At 47.3% G+C, this 17,506-nt stretch overlaps 1 protein-coding gene and 1 pseudogene across 2 annotated transcripts in view; both read left to right on the top strand.

Moving 5' to 3' along the window:
• TENM4 (teneurin transmembrane protein 4) overlaps nucleotides 1-17,506 on the top strand; it is a 714,583-nt gene that overhangs the window by 431,368 nt on the left and 265,709 nt on the right. The window lies entirely within an intron of this gene.
• LOC112806203 (nucleolar and spindle-associated protein 1 pseudogene) lies at nucleotides 14,335-15,869 on the top strand (annotated as a pseudogene).

The following is a 17,506-nucleotide window of genomic DNA, read 5'->3' as shown; positions in this document are numbered from 1 at the left end:
TGTGTGTGTGTGTGTGTGTGTGTGTGTGTGTGTGTGTGTGTGTGTGTTTTCCTTTCGTTGGCCATGCTGATTAATCTGCCTGCTTGGGCCGCTTGCAGGGGCGGAGGGGACTGGTGCATGGGGGGTTCGGGGTTGTCGGGGGCCTGGCGCGGCTCCGCGGCTCAGGCAGCCCCGCTCCTGCCCTGCTGCGCCGCTGGGGTGTGCGGGGGGCTCAGGGGTTGCTGTCCCCACTCCTGTGACAGACGTCGGGGTAGACAGAGCGGCTGGGACAGAGACGCGCAGACGCGAGACAGAAGCGTCAGGTGGAGACCGGGGCAGGCAAAGACACGAAAACAGAGATCCAAACCGAAATAGAAAAGAAAGGTTAAAACAAAAATAGACCACTTGGCTACTACCTCCTCTGTGCCAGGACTGTGCCCGCCACTACCACTTGCTGCTTGGTTGGAGCCTCCTCAGGACACAGCCGAAGAACCCGCTACTGTAGTGCCCCCGTTAACCGTGAGAAAGCTGGGAGAAAGTATACTACCTGGAGGCCAGTGCTGGCTTGGAAAGTTCTTGACTTTCACACTGCCAGGAGACAGAGGGCCCTGAAGTCCCAAGCAGCTGCAGGGCTGAATGCTGGCTGCAGAGAGAGCCAGGGGGCTTAAGCATGGATCTGCCCATAATAAACACTGTTCTTCTAAGCTGTGCCCTGACTCTCTTACGGAGAAGAGATATGGGAGGGTATGGGGGAAGAGCCCTAGGCTGACCTAGAGCTAGCACACCCGGGTTTTAGTACTTGGTCAGGTGCTGTGTGACCTGGCTCAAGGTCCTTGCCCTCTCTGTGTTCAACAGAGGCCAGTCCACTTCTTTGCAGGGATCCCCAGAAGCCTCCAAGAGAGGGGATGATATACAGCCTCTACTCTCTTTGAAAATCAGACAGGACGTCTTTGGGCTTGATGGTTCTCTTCTACCAGGATCTTAGGCCCTACATTCTCTGTGACCAAAAGCCAAACCATCCTCCAGGGCCTATTAACTTTGTGCTCCCTGAAGAGTGGCATTGTCCTTTTGGTGGTTTGGTGTCACTGCTTCTCTGTACATTTTAGCTGCTCATGTTTTAAACTATGCACAGAAATAGAAACCCTGGACCAGGAGGGAGGATATTTGTGTGCAAGGCCCAACTCGGTGGCTCACAGGCTATTTGTTTTGGCAAATGACTGTCCCTCTCTAGGTATCAGTTCCCCATGTTACCAGTGATGGAGCAATCTCTAAGGTACTCTGAATGAATGTCATGTGGTGCTGACAGGGACGTGCCAGCCAGTGGCCTTCTTAATTTTACTTGGAAAAAAAAATGTGTGTGGTACACACACACACACATGCATGCATGATGGCATTCTTTGTTCATTTCTGGGTAAATAAGTCTTGCAGGTAAAAGAGAAGGCAGGAGATTAAAGTCCTTAGTCTCTCCCTTTGCTAAATAACTGAACGAGAGCAATCACTTTGTTGTAACTTCTGCAGCAAATTGATAGCATTCGTGCATTATTGATGTGCAGGGAAGATGGGGGTACTTTGGCCTAAAAGCTGTCTGCTCAGTTGTGCTCCTCTGTGCTCATCCCACTCCCCAGGGGACCTAGAGACACTTCTCATTCCTTCCCTGGGACTTGCTCAAGTGTGTCACTCTAAAGGTTGGTTATAAATGTGTCCTTTGCCCAAAGGGAGAGTCTGGGTTTTTAGTGGCCTGCTGCTCTGGGGTTGGCGGGTCATGAGAGAGCCAGGGAGTCTCACTCCACAGCTGGACCCTGCCTGCTACCTTCCTGGGCCCTGAGACCCCAAACTGAGTGGTCTTCTAGGAGCAAAAGGACGTGCTGATAGGGGCATGAACCCAGCACTACTGAGTGGACATGAGTGGACTCTGCTGAATAGTGAACCCAATATATGTTTTTAAGGTTTGGATTTATTTTCATGAAAGAAATGTAAGGTTATTTTAATGGAATTATCTTCATTGTTTTTGTCAATTTTAAACGTAACAATGCTCTTTAACATTCAGATAATATAGAATGGTAAAAAGCAAAGTTCTCTTGTAATCCCTCCTCCCAGAGATAACTACTTTTAACAGTTTGGTGCACGGCCTTAGAGGCACTTTTTGTGGAGTGTCAATTTAATAAAAGAATAAATGAATGAGCAAGCAGTACAAACTGCGTAAGGGCCAAAGTGCAGCCAAGAGAGCAAGGACCATGGGGTCCCGGACATGTGACCCTTGGGCAAAGTACCTAACCTCTCAGACCATCAGTTGCTCCATCTGTGAAATGGGGAAAACCTTCCAAGGTTGCTATGGAGTTTAAGAATGGTTCAAGGGGACAGACGTCCCTATTTCCCTTCCCTATCTCCACAGCCCCATTCCCTTCCAGCAATGGAAGGCTTTAGAGACCACCTAAATGGATGAATTGCTCTAGCTCCTTCTGAGGCCGGCTTCCCCCAGAGACTTAATTCAGAATGTACTTTAAATGACAAAGGCAGCCCCTCGGTCCTGGCGGGTGAAACTGAAGTGGTTTCCTTCAGTGGGAGCTGACTCAGCGCCCTGCACAGGACGGCCGGCCCTCTGGAAGCCAGCCTCCCCAGGCACTCGGGCTGCTCTCTCCAGGGGCTCCCTAGCTGCTCCCCAGCCTACAGCTGTATCAACTCCAGCTCTAGAGCTGCGGTCCCAGGGACACAACGCCTCAGAGCCGCCCGGCCAAAATCCCCGGGTAAAGGGCAAGGAGAACGCATGGGGCATTACAGACTAGCTCGCTGTCCCTGCGGGAGAGAAAACAGGGAAAGGAGCTCTTTCTGTCATCAAAGTCCTAATCCGCCCCCAAGGATAACCATCTAGAAAACACTGATAGATGTAACAAAAGATTTCACTAAAATATCAACTAGTCAGCTTAAAAGCTAAGGAAGTGGCGAGGATTAAGTAGGTATTTGTCCCTACCCCAGAGAAACTTTTTAGAATAAATAATAAGTGTTCTGTCAATTGTCATAACCTAAATTCTGCAGTAAAGAGACTTGAAAAAACTTGGAGGGTAATATTTAAGAGGGTCAGGTAATAAATAGCTCGGAGAAAGTTGTCAGTTTCTCAAAGCCTAGGTGAGGTAGAGGTGGGTGGGAGAATATACATGTAATGAGCACCTTCTGCCTGTAAGTCTTTCTTTACATGCGTTAACTTCTTTGAGCTCCCATTTATTTATTTCTATTTCCCTGCCAGGAAAATGAGGCCCAGCAAGCGCCAGTGACTTGCCCATAGCTCCACGGCACATTAAAGATTCAAACCCAAGCCTGCTTGACTCTGAAGTCTCCTCCTGTCTTCCTCTTCCCGCCCTCCCACCCATTTGTTATGTTTTCCTACCAATACCAGGTCCTGTTATTTCTATGTCTCCCCCTTAGTAGGACTGGAGAAGAGAAGAGGAAGTCCACCAAAGAAAAAAATTTTAAAGATTATTAAAAGAATTTCTTAGAAAAAGAATTACAAGTTGTTAGATTCCTATTACTTCACAAACCTTTATGAAGTACCCACTGAATTTTGGAATCTCACTGAATTTTCCTATCTATCCTGTGACATAGCCATTTCTAAGTCTCACTGAGGCAAGAAAGGGCCAGAGAGGTTAAGTAACTTCTCCTAAATCACACAGCTTCCAACTGATAGAATCAGATTTGAACTTCAGGTCTGTCTGATACCATAGGAGTAGAATCTTTCAGCTGTGTTTTTGTGAGGACTGGGGACGCTTCAATGCCCTGCATTCAAATAAGTACAGATGACTTAGACACTAAATTTTGGTGCTGCTTCATGAGAGGCAAGCCCTGGCACTGGGCCATCCGTGGCTGTTTTTCTTTTCTTTTCTTCCCCCCATACCCTGCACCCTGCACTGGGCCCTTCCCACCTCGCCTTACACATTTCTCAAGTTGGTCACACTGGTCAACATCACTGTTGTTTGGCAGTTTCATTGACTTTCTCGGGTCTTAAGCAGCTGGGATTATTTTGTTTTGACTTCCAATCCAGTGGAGGAGTGTTTATTTTTCTTTCTAAATGGGAAACACTGCTATGTATGCCAGCTCCTTCCAAACGTGTTTTCTTAAAACGAAACGAAACAAAACAAAAAATTCAACTTAATTTAGGATCTATCCAGATTCCCCTGAGGGAGTCTGCCCGGGTCCTGTTTAGTCATTTTGTGAAATCAGAAGGCAAAATTGTGCCCATTTCCTACTGCTGAGAAGTGTCCAGTGAGGTTTTGTCTTCTTTCACGGAGAATTTCATGGAACCTATTTTAGTTGTTCTGTATTGGCTGTAGGTACTTGGGTCTGGATGTTTCCCCAGTCCTGAAGGTAAAGGACATTGGGGTGTGTGAAGTTTTCAGGCAATTCTGTTCACCTGTCCTCTCTCTTGCATTAAAATACTCTTGTTGGTAAATAGATTCTTACACCAGCTATGTAGAGAAGTTAAGTTACCTATCTCCTAGTAGCAAGACAAATTGATAGGTTTCTTTATTTATTCATTCATTCATGATGACATTTGAAATGCCTGTGGATGTTATCCAGACAGATGAGGGGGCAGGGCATTCTAAGCAGAGAGACCCCATAAAATAGGTATTAAACCAATGGGATCAGAATCTCTTAAGTGAACCCCTTGGATTCAGCATGTGTTTCAGAATTCAGAAATTTTCAGATTTAAGAAAGAAAATACAGTTACTATGATGTATTTTTCTTAACATTCCCAGAGTACTCAGATGGTCCACGGTAATCAAACACATCCATATTTCTGCGGTGAAACATGAATAGTTATACTCATGGGATTTAAAAAAATAAGACTCTGAGCCTCATGTCAGTTCAAGTTTTGCCATGAAAAGAATTTTGATAGAACTTTTGGTCTTAGAGTTTTGGGGATTTCAGAATGGTGGTTAATGGATGGTGGGCCTGAATTGCACCTTTTTTTTTAAATGGGGGTATCAGGATTCAAAGGTTTAGTAACTTGCCTGTGGTTATAGAGATAACTAGATAGCTTGACACATAGAAGGTATGCTACAAGTCCAAGTCGCTGGCGGGGAAGCTTTGTAAGAGTTTGCTGTTTTATCTGTGACAGCTCCTTAGAAAGGCCAAGCCCCCTCTGCTGTAGATGTGGGAACTCAGGAGGCCAGGCCAGGCCAGCAGGTTGGCTGCCTCCCTGCAGGGGAATTTAGGAGGAAAGAGGCCAGATGATCAATTTTCCACAATCTAGAACTCAGCAACTCTGAGTTCTTAAGGAACTTTCCTGACAGCCCCCCGGGTGTGTGGACCTTCTTTCTTAATGCCCTGCCATCTTCTGTACACACTCCTCCCTAACAGCCTGAGGACCTGCTTATCCAGGTCTGGTTTCCACATTCAACTGCAGGTTTCTTGAGGTGGGCCTTGTCCAAGGCCGTATCTTCTCTGCTGAGCACCCGAATGCAGGTGCTACAGTCAAAAGTGGAAAAAGTTGATGTTCTCTCTTCCTCCTTCCTGCCAGCCCTCTTCCCCCTCCCACCCCACACACAAAAACACCCCCCATGGAACAGTACAATAAGCCACACACATAACTGTGGGGACAAGCAGAGATGAAGTGATTTGCCCAAGTGCTGCAAAGTCAAAATTCAAAGCATGGCCCCAGACTTCATGCCCTTCCCACCTTACCAGGTACCTCCCTCAACTAAACAAGCCCTCACCTGTGGCTTTCCACTAGGGGTAGGCCATTGTGCCCCCCTAATTGGGGGCAGCGAGGACAGCCACACAGAGGTGACTTCTGTTTTCATACAGTTTACAAAGCCCTTTTTCATACATTACCTCAGGCAAACTCTGGTGACTCTAATTTAATTGCCACATTGGCTTTCTAGGAGGTAAGGCTTCTTCCTGACCTTGCAAAATAAACAGGTCACATTTTGAATTAATGTAACCAAATGTTCTGGGAGAACCAGAGCCCTTTAATTAGTCACTCACGTGACACAATTGTAGACTCTTTGCAGCTCCTTTTCCACTAATTTCCCCAAATGCCATTGCATTAAAAGGTACAAAAATAACATTTTTGGCATACGGCTTGATTAGATCTAGGAATTCCTAGACCACCCCCCGAGGAAGGCACGTTAGCCATGTGTCTGGGCTTTTTCCATCTGGAAACTCAGCCTGGTTTGTGTCCCCATTGAAATGTTAGTGGCCTGCTCCATGAGGCCCTGTGGACACCAGACCATGTCTTAGAGCATCTCCGGACACTTCAGGGCCCAGACTGTTGAAGAGGCACCAGGAAGCAGGCCATGGAGAGTCTGCGAGATTAATACAAGTAACACTTGCGAAGCCCTCACATTCCCGGAGGGCGTTCACATCTGTCACCTGGTCAGACCCACAGCATAGGGAGATTGGCCCCACGTGGAGTACTGGGGGCACCATCATACCCTGGAGGAAACATCCTCAGAGAGACAAGCAGCTTGGCACAGAGCTGCCCTTTTGCTGCATGGCTTTGAACGAGGTTTGGATTTGCTCACAGGGTCAGTCCAACCTGCGAGGCCCGCCACCATCCATATAAGCTCTATTTTCTGGTTGTAAACCTCACCTGGAGAGGCTTCACCATGGCCCTTCACCACAAAAACCAGGCTAACGTTCCTGGGAGCAGCAGACCCGGCTCCCAAGACCAGCTCTGTGTCTGACCTGCAGCATGACCCTGCAAGAGTCTTGTCCTGTGTCCCTCGGCTTCCCAGGGAGGGTGGTGGGAGAACCAGATGACATCAGCATTGCCCAAGCCTGTCACAGTCTGTGTTATAGTGGGGTGCCCGCCTGTGCCACTCTTCCTTTCCTGCCCTGCCTCTTTTACCAACTTTTTTTTAACCTAAGTGAATTTATTTATTTATCTTTTAAGATTTTATTTATTTATTTGAGAGAGAGAGAGGGAGGGAGCACAAGTGGTGGGGGGTGGGAATGGGCAGAGGGAGAGAGAGAAGCAGACTCTTAGCAGGGAACAGGGAGCCTGACAATGCGGGGCTGATCCCAGGGCCCCGGCATCATGACCTGAGCCAAAGGCAGACGTTCAACCAACTAAGCTACCCAGGCGCCCCAAATTTATTTATTTTAAAAGAAAATTGTGTATTTCTGTTGCAATTCACTTGCCATACTAGAAGGAAGCCATAGAAATAATACAAGGGTAGTGGTTGTCCCAGTCTGGTGAAAGAAATGCCTGCTTGAGGACATGGAGCAGAGGTTCACTTCCCTTTGTTAAGTAGGGAACCTTAGCAAGTGTTAGTGTTAAAAACACACCAGTACTAACGTGAGGCTTCCTCCTCGACACCATCTAAAAGGTTGAAAGCAGCTATCCTGCATGTGACTCAGAGTGCTTTAATGTCTGTTGGCGCTGAATGCCACCAAAATCATGACCGTAGGATACTCGGCCCCATGGCTTTTCCCAGTATTCTGTCTAGGCTTTCAGTGTGACCCCCTGCAGCCTGCTCACTCTGAGAATAAACATCTCTGGCTGCTCTCAGAATCTACGCTTCTTGCCTTTCCTAAGTGAGGTCTTCTCTGAGCGATCTGTTCCCACCCTCCCCTCCGAGCCCCCAGCCCCCTGCCCCTGTCATCAGTTCTGAGCTGGGTGCTTTGAGCTCAGCTGGATCCCCCATCCCTGGTTAATGGCTCCCAGTCTGGACCAGGAAACCACGTGGCTTCCTTCCTCCCCCCACCTTCCTCTCCTTTCTCCCCTCCTCTCTCTCCCTCTGTACTGCCATTATTTATATAGGTGTTTGAGATTAAACATGAAAAAAAATTTCACTTTGCGATAAAAGGCCTAAAAGGACCAAAGCCAGAAGAAAAACAGAAACAGCACAATGTGGAGCTATGGGAGGGAAAGACAGGTTATGGAGGCCTATAGATCCTTACTGTGCTGTGTGGCCACGGGCAAGTTGCTTAATTTCTCTGGGTCTGTTTCCTCCCCTGTAAAATGGATGTTGGTTTGAATAGTACTTCACAAAATTTCTGTGTATTTGAGGAAATATGGTCAAGGCTTCTAGCATGATGATTGCTACATAATGGGTACCCAATGAATGTTAGTTTCCTGTTCCCCCTCTGGAACCCAAAAGGTTTTGGCCAGGTATTTCTGGAAGGCAGGCAGATTCTGCCATTCCCACCCAGACTTGGAGGAGGTACAATTAACAGCTCTATTTGGATGTCCTGAGCTTTAATCCTCCTCTCTCCCTCCTGCATGATTTGCAGAGATTTTAGGAGAGGTGAGGGAGCCCCTGGCGGCAGCGAAGCAAACATAGCAGGGGTCTTGGAAACAGAGCCCCAGCCTTGCTTGCTAGAGCTCCGCGCATGCTTGCATTCCCGATAGTGCCAGGAACTGAGTGTTGATATCTGGGGCCAGATGAAACGCTGTGATGTCTTTTCCTTCTGGTCAGCTAGCCTTTCCCCCAGAGTTGAAAGGAGAGGAAAATGACTGGTAATTAATTTAGGCTTCACTTCTTCTCTCCTGAACGGATCATATTTCTATAAATAACTCTGGGAAGTTGCTGCACAGAATACCAACGGTAATACATGTATTTGCACTTCCAGAGACCTCTCTTTAGCTGCCGAATGCAGGCTCTGGGGGAAGAGACAACTGATGGGACCCCATCCAGACTCACCTCTCTCACCCAGCTGCCCATCTGTAAAATGGGGGTAAGAACAGCAATCTGGATAGGAGTTGTTTCAAAGGCAAGATGGGAGACGTCTTAGACACTGAGATTATAGCGGGTGTTCCGTATTTCCTGGGCTCCCCTTGTCATCTTTGGCAAAGAATGGGGTGTGTTTTCAGATGGTGAGGAGGTTAGCTCGTCAAAATTTAGGTTGTGATGACTTGTCTGCCATCATCTTGAGAAGGAGCAAAAACGGAAGTTGCAATGATACTTACCTGTTTTCTGCCATCTGTTATTACCTATTGTGCACATCCTGCTCCCCTTCGCCAGAGCACTTCCTGCTGTGTCTTTTCTCCCCTGGACCGCGGCAGTCGCGCCCTCACTGGCCTCCCTGCCTGCTGTCTCTCCCTCTCCTCCATCCTTGCAGGGCCCCGGGGTGATTCCTCCAAAGCCCAGATCTCCGACATGCCCCCTCCCCCCGTCCCCGCCGCGACCCTCGACTCGTTCCCACTGACTCGTTCCCACTGCTGGCAGGCTCAGGGCCTGACTCAGCAGGACAGCCACAGCCAAAGCCCTTCTTCCCAGGGGCCCTCCTCCCTCTGTGTTTATGCCTGTGCTCCCGCCAGGGGGCCGTGGCTGCAGTAAACTGACACAGCTCTGGAGGGTACAGGGAACATGCCTGATGCCAAATACAGGGCCCTCGGGGAATATCTGGTGTTATGGGGAGCAAAGGCTTCATTAGTGTAGAGTGAGAACAGTGGAAGGGCTTTCTGGTTTGGAGCGACCTGGGAAGAAATGAAGCTTATTTACCCTTCAGAACCAATTCAATTTCCCCAAATGATTACTAAAGGCTTACTTTGTGCCAGGGTTCATGGAGAAAAGAAAGCAATCTGCTCACCTGTTTGGTTGTTGGAGAGACAGACACACAGCTGAACAATCCTGCCCTGAAGCAGGCATCCATTAGGGGAGCAAGGAAGCAAGTGTGCCGGGGTCTGTGAGGCTGCAGAATTTTAATGCAAGCTGGGGAGGCTCAGGTGGAATACAAACTGGAAGAAGACCTTAACTCCCAAGGAGCCCAGGAAGTTTCCACGTTCAGGGTCTGCCCAGAAGTGAGCTTTAGTTTTATGATCTGTGGGTCTGCTGCAACCTGAATCGTGTCCCGCAAAAGCCACCTGTTGAAGCCCTAGCCCCACCGTGTGACCGTATTGGAGACGGATCCTTTAAGGAAGTGAGTTAGGCCTTCTGAGGTCATGAGGGTGGAGCCCTGATCTGAACAGAAACTGGTATCCTTATAAAAGGGGAGGGGACGCCAGCGCTCACTTGCTCCCTGCCATGGGACACAACAAGAAGGTGGCAGTGTGAAAGTCAGGAAGGGAGCCCTCACCAGACACCAAACCCTGTCGGAACCTTGGTCTTGGGCTTTCCAGACTCCCAAATGATGAGAAATCAATGTGTTTGGTTTAGCCACCCAGGCTATGATATTGGTCATGGCAGCCTGAGCAGACGAGGAGAAGGTGTGAGGAGGAGTCTGGATGGTCATGCTTTGCATGTCAATTATTTGTGTGCAGCCAAATATTCCCAGCCTAATTGTGGGGTTTGGAAGCATTTATTTCCTCATTCATTCATTCATTCAGCAGACTTTTCCAGGGGTGTGCTCTGTGTGGGGTCCTGTGCTAGAGAGTTCTGATCATACATCATTTGTGCCCTCCCATGTGTGGTCAGGTGCATGGGGGACAGGTAGAGGGAACATCCGGGTCTGCTGCAGGGGGCAGGAGTAGAAGACAAGGCTCTCTTCCTCTCTTCCAGGAAAGACCTGGTATGACAGGAACCCATCTCCACTCCACCCCCTCCCCCCTCTCATGGAGCAGTCTCTTTAGAAGCCTCGGTTTCCCCAGGGTTTGAGGTATAAATGGAGTGAGCGGTATGGACTGAGGGCAAGTGTGCTGCTCAGAGCTCATTCAGAGAGGGGAAGGTGGCAGGTACAGCCTCGGGAACTGAGGAGGGCCTGACACACCTGTGATTGTGTAACAGAAGGGCAAATCCCATTCCTGCACACTTACAGGGAGCCGGGTGCTGTGCCAAGTGCTCCAGATTTCCCACCCATGAATCTGCGTGACGGGGGGCTTGTTCCCACCCCTGAATCTGTGTGACAGGGGGCTTGTTCCCAACCCATGAATCTGTGTGACTGCGGGGCTTGTTCCCACCCATGAATCTGTGTGACTGTGGGGCTTGTTCCCACCCATGAATCTGTGTGACTGTGGGGCTTGTTCCCACCCATGAATCTGTGTGACGGGGGTTTGTTCCCCCACATGAATCTGTGTGATGGGGGGCTTGTTCCCATACATGAATCTGTGTGAGGGGGGTCTTGTTCCCACCCATGAATCTGCGTGATGGGGGCTTGTTCCCACCCATGAATCTGCGTAACTGCAGGGCTTGTTCCCACCCATGAATCTGCGTGACTGCGTAGCTTGAGAGCAGAAGACTTAAGAGTATGGGTTTGAATTTTGGCTCTGCCACTACCAGCTGAGACCTTTAGCAAATAATTTGACTTCTAAGTTTCCATTTTACCTCAAGTTTAGAGTAGGGATGATGATAATGCCTACTTCATACATGTTGTTAGAATTCAATGTGAAATCATGTATGTGAAGTACGCAGCAAAGTGTGTGACTCTTATAAAAGTCTTAAATGGACCCTATTGTTATTGTTATCCGTATTCTGGTTATCGCGTTACCCAGCCAAGCCTCAGAAAGGTCTGCTAACTTGGCCAAGGTCACGCAGATAAGTGGCATTTTGTGTCCCAGGTGTGCCTGGCTCCTTAACACAACCTCATCTTTCCCCCACAGGCCACCTTCCCTCCGCCAACAGCCATGGTCCCCCTTTCTTGACAGTGTTCGGGAAGCCAAAGATCTCAGAAAGCCTCCCCGGCAGATCAGAGATCTCTCCCCACCACCACTGCCCCCCCCTGCATTGAAGAGGAGGCTGCATGCACACCGTGGGGGCAGTCCCCAGCCCCAGGCCAGAATCCCCCTGAATGGAAACCGCTGAGTCGCACTCCAGTGCTTAGCTCTTTTAAGATGCCCCCATTGGGCCCCTGTATGGGTGACAAGATGATGCATGAGGTCTGGCTAAGCAGCTTATTTGTCTAAGCTGGTGATGGCCTTTGTCCTGAGTTGGGTTAATGGTAAGGAGCAGTGGCCCTTTAAAGCCTGGACAATGGACAGGCTTCTCAGGTCACCGAATCACTCAGCAAATGGCCTGAGCCCCTCCAAGCACTGGGGGCCTCTGCCCCTCCACTCCCTGCTAACCTCACTCTTCATCTAGTGACGCACTGCTCCCCTTCCTAGCCAGGAGGGACACTTAGACATAAAGGGAAAGAAAGACTCAAAGAGCATTCAACAGACAAAGGACTTCAGAGGAGGGAACCAAGATAGACAGAGGACTAGGGATAATTCCTGACCTCCTGCCTCCAGCCTGTGCTCTCCTGCCCTGCTCTTTCCCCTCCCACGAGACATGGCACCCACAGTGACCTGTGATAGTGATTTCCCAGCGCACCTTCCACTACTGAAACCTAACACTACACATGACAGTTTCGACTTCTTAGGCTGGCAGGCAGGACCCACTAGAGTATGCCCCTTCCCCTCCTGCTTGAACCTCTCTGATACCTCCCCAGACCCCCACTCCAGTGAGGCACACCACTGGCCTTCACTACCTGCTTAAACAAAGCAGCCCCCTCTTCTCAGCTTCCTGCATTTGCCTCAGTGTAAGATCCTATTGAAAGAAGGCTTCAAGTGTTAACATTTTCCTCGAAGTTGTGAAAACCACTGATTAAAGTCAATCCATTCCTTACATGAAGAGTGGCTGAGCTAGATTTGAAGCCAGGCCTTCCGATTCCAAATCCTGACTTTCTCTCAGTGGATGTAGTCACTTATTCTTTCTCAAAGATCTCTTGACCGCCTACTGTGTGCCAACCACTGAGGTAGGGCCACGGGTACTGATGTAATCCTGCCCCCGAGAAGGGGCTGAACATTTACATCCAGTCACTGAGAGTTCAATGATGCAAATGTGGAAAGTGCCTAGTGCCTTTGGCATCTAGATGGCCATTGGTGACTATGGTAAGACCATTTTCAGGGTGTGGAGGCTAAAACCAAAGGACAGATAGGAGGTGAAAGGGCAGAAATAGTTTGGATAAATGAGTCTAAGAAATTGGGCTTTGCATCACAGATTACTAATTACAACAGGAAAAAGATTCTTTACGGTGGGGAGATCAGGAATCATCCCCTGTGTGACCACTTAGTGGTCAGTAATATGAAGCAAGAACAAGTACATTCCATCACATGTGAGATGTGAACCTGAATCTAATCATGAGGGAACAGTCAAGAGCCATCCAGTATGTAGGGACAGTCTGTACGGCAGCTGGCCTGGACTTTTCCAAAAGGTCAATGTCATGAAAAAAAGGAATCAGGAGTGCTAGGGTGGGTAGAAATTTCTTCTAGATTAAGAGACTAAATAAATATAGCAGCCACATTCTTTTTTTCTTTTAATTTATTTAAATTCAATTAATTAACATATAATGTATTATTGGTTTCGGAGGTAGAGGGCAGTGATTCATCAGTCTTTTATAATACCTAGTGCTTATTATATCACGTGCCCTCCTTAATGCCCCCCCCCACCCCCCTTCCCTCCAGCAACCTTCAGTTTGTTTCCTAAGATAAAGAGTCTCTTATGGTTTGTCTCCCTCTCTGATTTTGTCTTGTTTTATTTTTTCTTCCCTTTCCCCATGCTCCTCTGTTTTGTTTCTTAAATTCCACATGAGTGAGATCATATGATAACTGTCTTTCTCTGATTGACTTATTTCACTTAGCATAATACCGTCTAGTTCTATCCACATCATTGCAAATGGCAAGATCTCATTCCTTTTGATGGCTGCATAATATTCCATTATATATATAATACCACATCTTCTTTATCCATTCATCTGTCGATGGACATCTGTGCTCTTTCCATAGTTTGGCTATTGTGGACATTGCTGCTATAAACATTGGGGTGCACGTACCCCTTCGGATCCCTACATTTGTATCTTTGGGGTAAATACCCAGTAGTGCAATTGCTGGATCATATGGTAGCTCTATTTTCAACTGTTTGAGGAACCTCCATACTGTTTTCCAGAGTGGTTGCACCAGCTTGCATTCCCACCAACAGTGTAGGAGGGTTCCCCTTTCTCCGCATCCCCGCCAACATCTGTCATTTCCTGACTCGTTAATTTTAGCCATTCTAACTGGTGTGAGGTGGTGTCTCATTGAGGTTTTGATTTGAATTTCCCTGATGCCGAGTGATGTTGAGCATTTTTTCATGTGTCTGTTGGCCACTTGTTTGTCTTCTTTGGAGAAATGTCCATGTCTTCTAAATATAGCAGCCACATTCAAGCAACATTTGAATCTTGATTAGATCTAAGTTTCTTTTAAGGCTATAAAGAAGACATTTAGGGAAGAATTGAAGAAATTTTTAAATACGGTGTATATATATATATGTTAGGTGACATTGTGGAATGACTGTTCATTTTCTTAGTTGTGATCATGATAGATATTGTGGTTGGATGGGGGAATGTCCTTATTCTCAGGAGATACATGCTGATGTAAGGTGTCCTGATGTCTGCAAGTGTCTTTCAAACGGTCAGAAAAAAAAAATTTATAAAAAGATAATGAAATAGAACGCTTACAGTGGCGCCAGAGTTTTCGAACTTCGCTGCCGACCCTGGAGTACGCGTCCTCTGCGTGGTCGCCTGGATGCAGCTTGCCATGGCCGTACCCTCCCTTGAGGAGCTGGACTCCTTCAAGTACAGCGACCTGCAGAACTTAGCCAAGAATCTGGGCCTCCGAGCTAACCTGAGGGCAGACAAGTCGTTAAAAGCCTTGAAAGCCCACCTTAAACACAAGGTAAAAAAAGAAGATGATAATCGGGATGGAAGTCAGACTTCTGCATCGTCTTGTGATGAGGCTAAGATGCAGAGTGGCAGCCAGGAACAAGCTGAGAGGGAGCCGGTTGACCATGGCACCAAAACCAGGAGAAGGTGCAGGACGGTCCACAGGAACCCTGACTCCCAGCAGGATGATTCAGAGATAAAAATAAGTGATCACACTGAATTGCAGAATCAAGAGAAGCAGGAAAACCAGGATCTCAGAACAGTTGCAGAAGTTCCTTCACCACCAGATGAGAGCCAAGGAGAGGAGAATGCCGTTTCCTCAGGAAAAAGAAGAATAAATGGTAATGAAGATTCAAAGGTACCTTCAGAAAGAAAGAAGCCTCTCTACACAGATGGGTTTTCCAAACCTGGAAAAAGCAAAAGAAATACAAGCACTACTCCAAACTTTAAGAAGCTTCATGAGGCTCGCTTTAAGGAAATGGAGTCCATTGATCAATATATTGAGAGAAAAAAGAAACATTTTGAAGAACACAATTCATTTAATGAACTGAAGAAGCAGCTGGTCACCAAGGGAGCGGTGGTGACTCCGGTTCCTCTCCGGGGAAGGCTCCGCGCAGCTTGCACCCCCACCAGCCAGCGCCGCTTGCCAGGCCGGCCCCTGGGCGCTGCAGGCCGGAGCACCTTGTGTGGGAAGGGCTCCGCCAAGCGAGCCGTTCTCTCGGCTACAAAAATGAATGTCAGGTTTTCAGCTGCTACCAAAGATAATGAGCATAAGCGTTCACTGACCAAGACTCCAGCCAGAAAGTCTCCACATGTGATCATACCTGGGAGTACCCCAAAAGGCCAGGCTGTGCTCGGGACAGACAAGTTAAAGACCACAAATGGAAATTCTGTTTCTGTTGTTACCCCATTCAAACTGACAACTCAGGCAGCACAGTCTCCAGTCTCCGACAAGAAGCCAGCATTTGATCTCAAAGCAAGTCTGTCTCGTCCCCTCAACTATGAGCCACACAAAGGCAAGCTGAAACCATGGGGTCAATGTAAAGAAAATAATTCTCTGAAAGAGCACGTAAACAGAGTTAGCTTCCACAAGAAAACTTCCAAACAACCTCCTCTCCAGACTAGGGAGGAACAACGGAAACAACATGAGCAAAGACGAAAGGAGAAGAAAGCAAAGGTTTTAGGAGCTCGAAGAGGCCTCATTATGGCTGAAGATTAATTTTTTAACATCCTGTAAATAGTATTTTATTCTGAACCCTTTCTTTATTGTAAATATTTTTCTGTCTTTCCCATTTTAGTCAAAAGACTTTTTTCTGCTCTTTGTTCACTATCTATGTAGTGTTTGTTGGTGGTTCTCTTCACATACTACATCCCTGAAAAGTTGTTACCTTAAAGCTCACAAATTCTTTGAAATGGTTTTTACCTAAGTTTCTGTACAATTCAGTTTTCTAATGAGACTCATCCTATAGATTCTTGACCTAGATCTTTAATGTCAAGTTCCCTGTGCTGACAGAACTGGAATCCTCTTCCAGACAGAAGCATTTACCTGAGGGTAGGTAGTTGTACCACAACCTTTAGTAGAACCTAAACCACTAACAAGCTGAGAAAGCCACCTCATCCTTCTCCAGAGGATCAAGTCTTCTTAATGAAACAGGGACCCAAATGGGTTGGTAATGGCATAAACTACCTATGTGAAGTGTTTTGTTACCTATGCACACTTGTTCCAATCACTTGATGGAAATGCCCTCTGTCACTCAATATATTCTTAAAAACTCTATAGCTCATTCTAGCCTTAAAAATATACAGGGCCATACTGAAATCTGAGGACTGCTGCTTCAAGGATTAATATGCTCTGTCAGAGTTACATCTTACTCACTTTATGGAAAAGACTAGAGTTGCTTAGCCTCACAGCCATGTTTGTTGCACCTAGGTAGAGCTTTGTACTGTTTAAGATTTTCATAAATGTTTTCTCATGGTGGTAGATTCTTTGTAAATAAATTTACTTCATGATTGAGTTGAAAAAACAAAAACAAACAAACAAAAAAAGATAATGAAATAAAGCAGTGTGGCATCATATTAACAATGGACAGATTTAGGTGAAGGGTATATAGGTGTTTTTGAACTATTCTTTGGACTTTTCTTTAGGCTTGCAAGTGTTCCAAATAAAAGTGGGAGAGATGTTGCTTGGGTTGAAGGGAGATTGGATAAAGCAGCTGAGTTTTTGGAAAGGTCTCATGGGATGGGCGAGGTGTGGGCGCATTGTGTAGTGCAATCCCACCTCCACCCCCTTTGGGAGCTCAGAATATAGAAACCCTGTGAACCTTTACAGAGAATTGATAGTTTAGCAGCTGTGATAAAACAGTCCCTTCCTGGGCGTGGAGGGGACTTGGTCGAGGCTCTGGAGCCGGTAATGGGAACCACATTGGCAGAAGTGTGCGGAGCCCCACCCCAGAAATAGCCCTTCTGTGCTGAGGCAGGACAACTGGAACGAATTATGTGCATTCATACTCGTTAAACTGCCTTGGCACCAGAAGTGATCCCTGTAACCTGAGCTTTACAGCGGTACAGCTCTAGTTAAATTTGGGCCAGCCTTGCCCCGCACCCTCTCTGTCAGAGGTTTATAGCTAAAGCATAAAGCAATTCAGCATGAGCTGAAACATGAAAAACTCCTCCATATTGTAAAGGCAAACTTTCCTGTTTAAAGCTTTCTAGCGAGGCAGCATTTTAGAATAAAACCTTTTCCGTCTCCTGCTTTTCCAGCCTTGGCCAGAATCCCAAAAGCCCCCACCCCATCCCCACCCCACTCCCCATCTCCAACCAAGACCACAATCCAATCAAACACAGAAGCTGCTGCATTCTGTGGTTAGAAGGGTTGTATTGTGGCCGGGGAGTCCTGCCTTCTGAGTCTGAGCCCTAAAGCTGTGTGGCCTTGGGCAAATTGGTTTCACTCTCTGAGCTTCAGCCTCTTGCTAAT

The sequence above is a fragment of the Callorhinus ursinus genome, unplaced genomic scaffold (assembly GCF_003265705.2).
Source record: "Callorhinus ursinus isolate GAN/ISIS: 27379988/994484 unplaced genomic scaffold, GSC_fseal_2.0 scaffold35, whole genome shotgun sequence".
NCBI classification, from domain to species: domain Eukaryota; kingdom Metazoa; phylum Chordata; class Mammalia; order Carnivora; family Otariidae; genus Callorhinus; species Callorhinus ursinus.
This window is presented reverse-complemented; position numbering and strand designations above follow the sequence as displayed.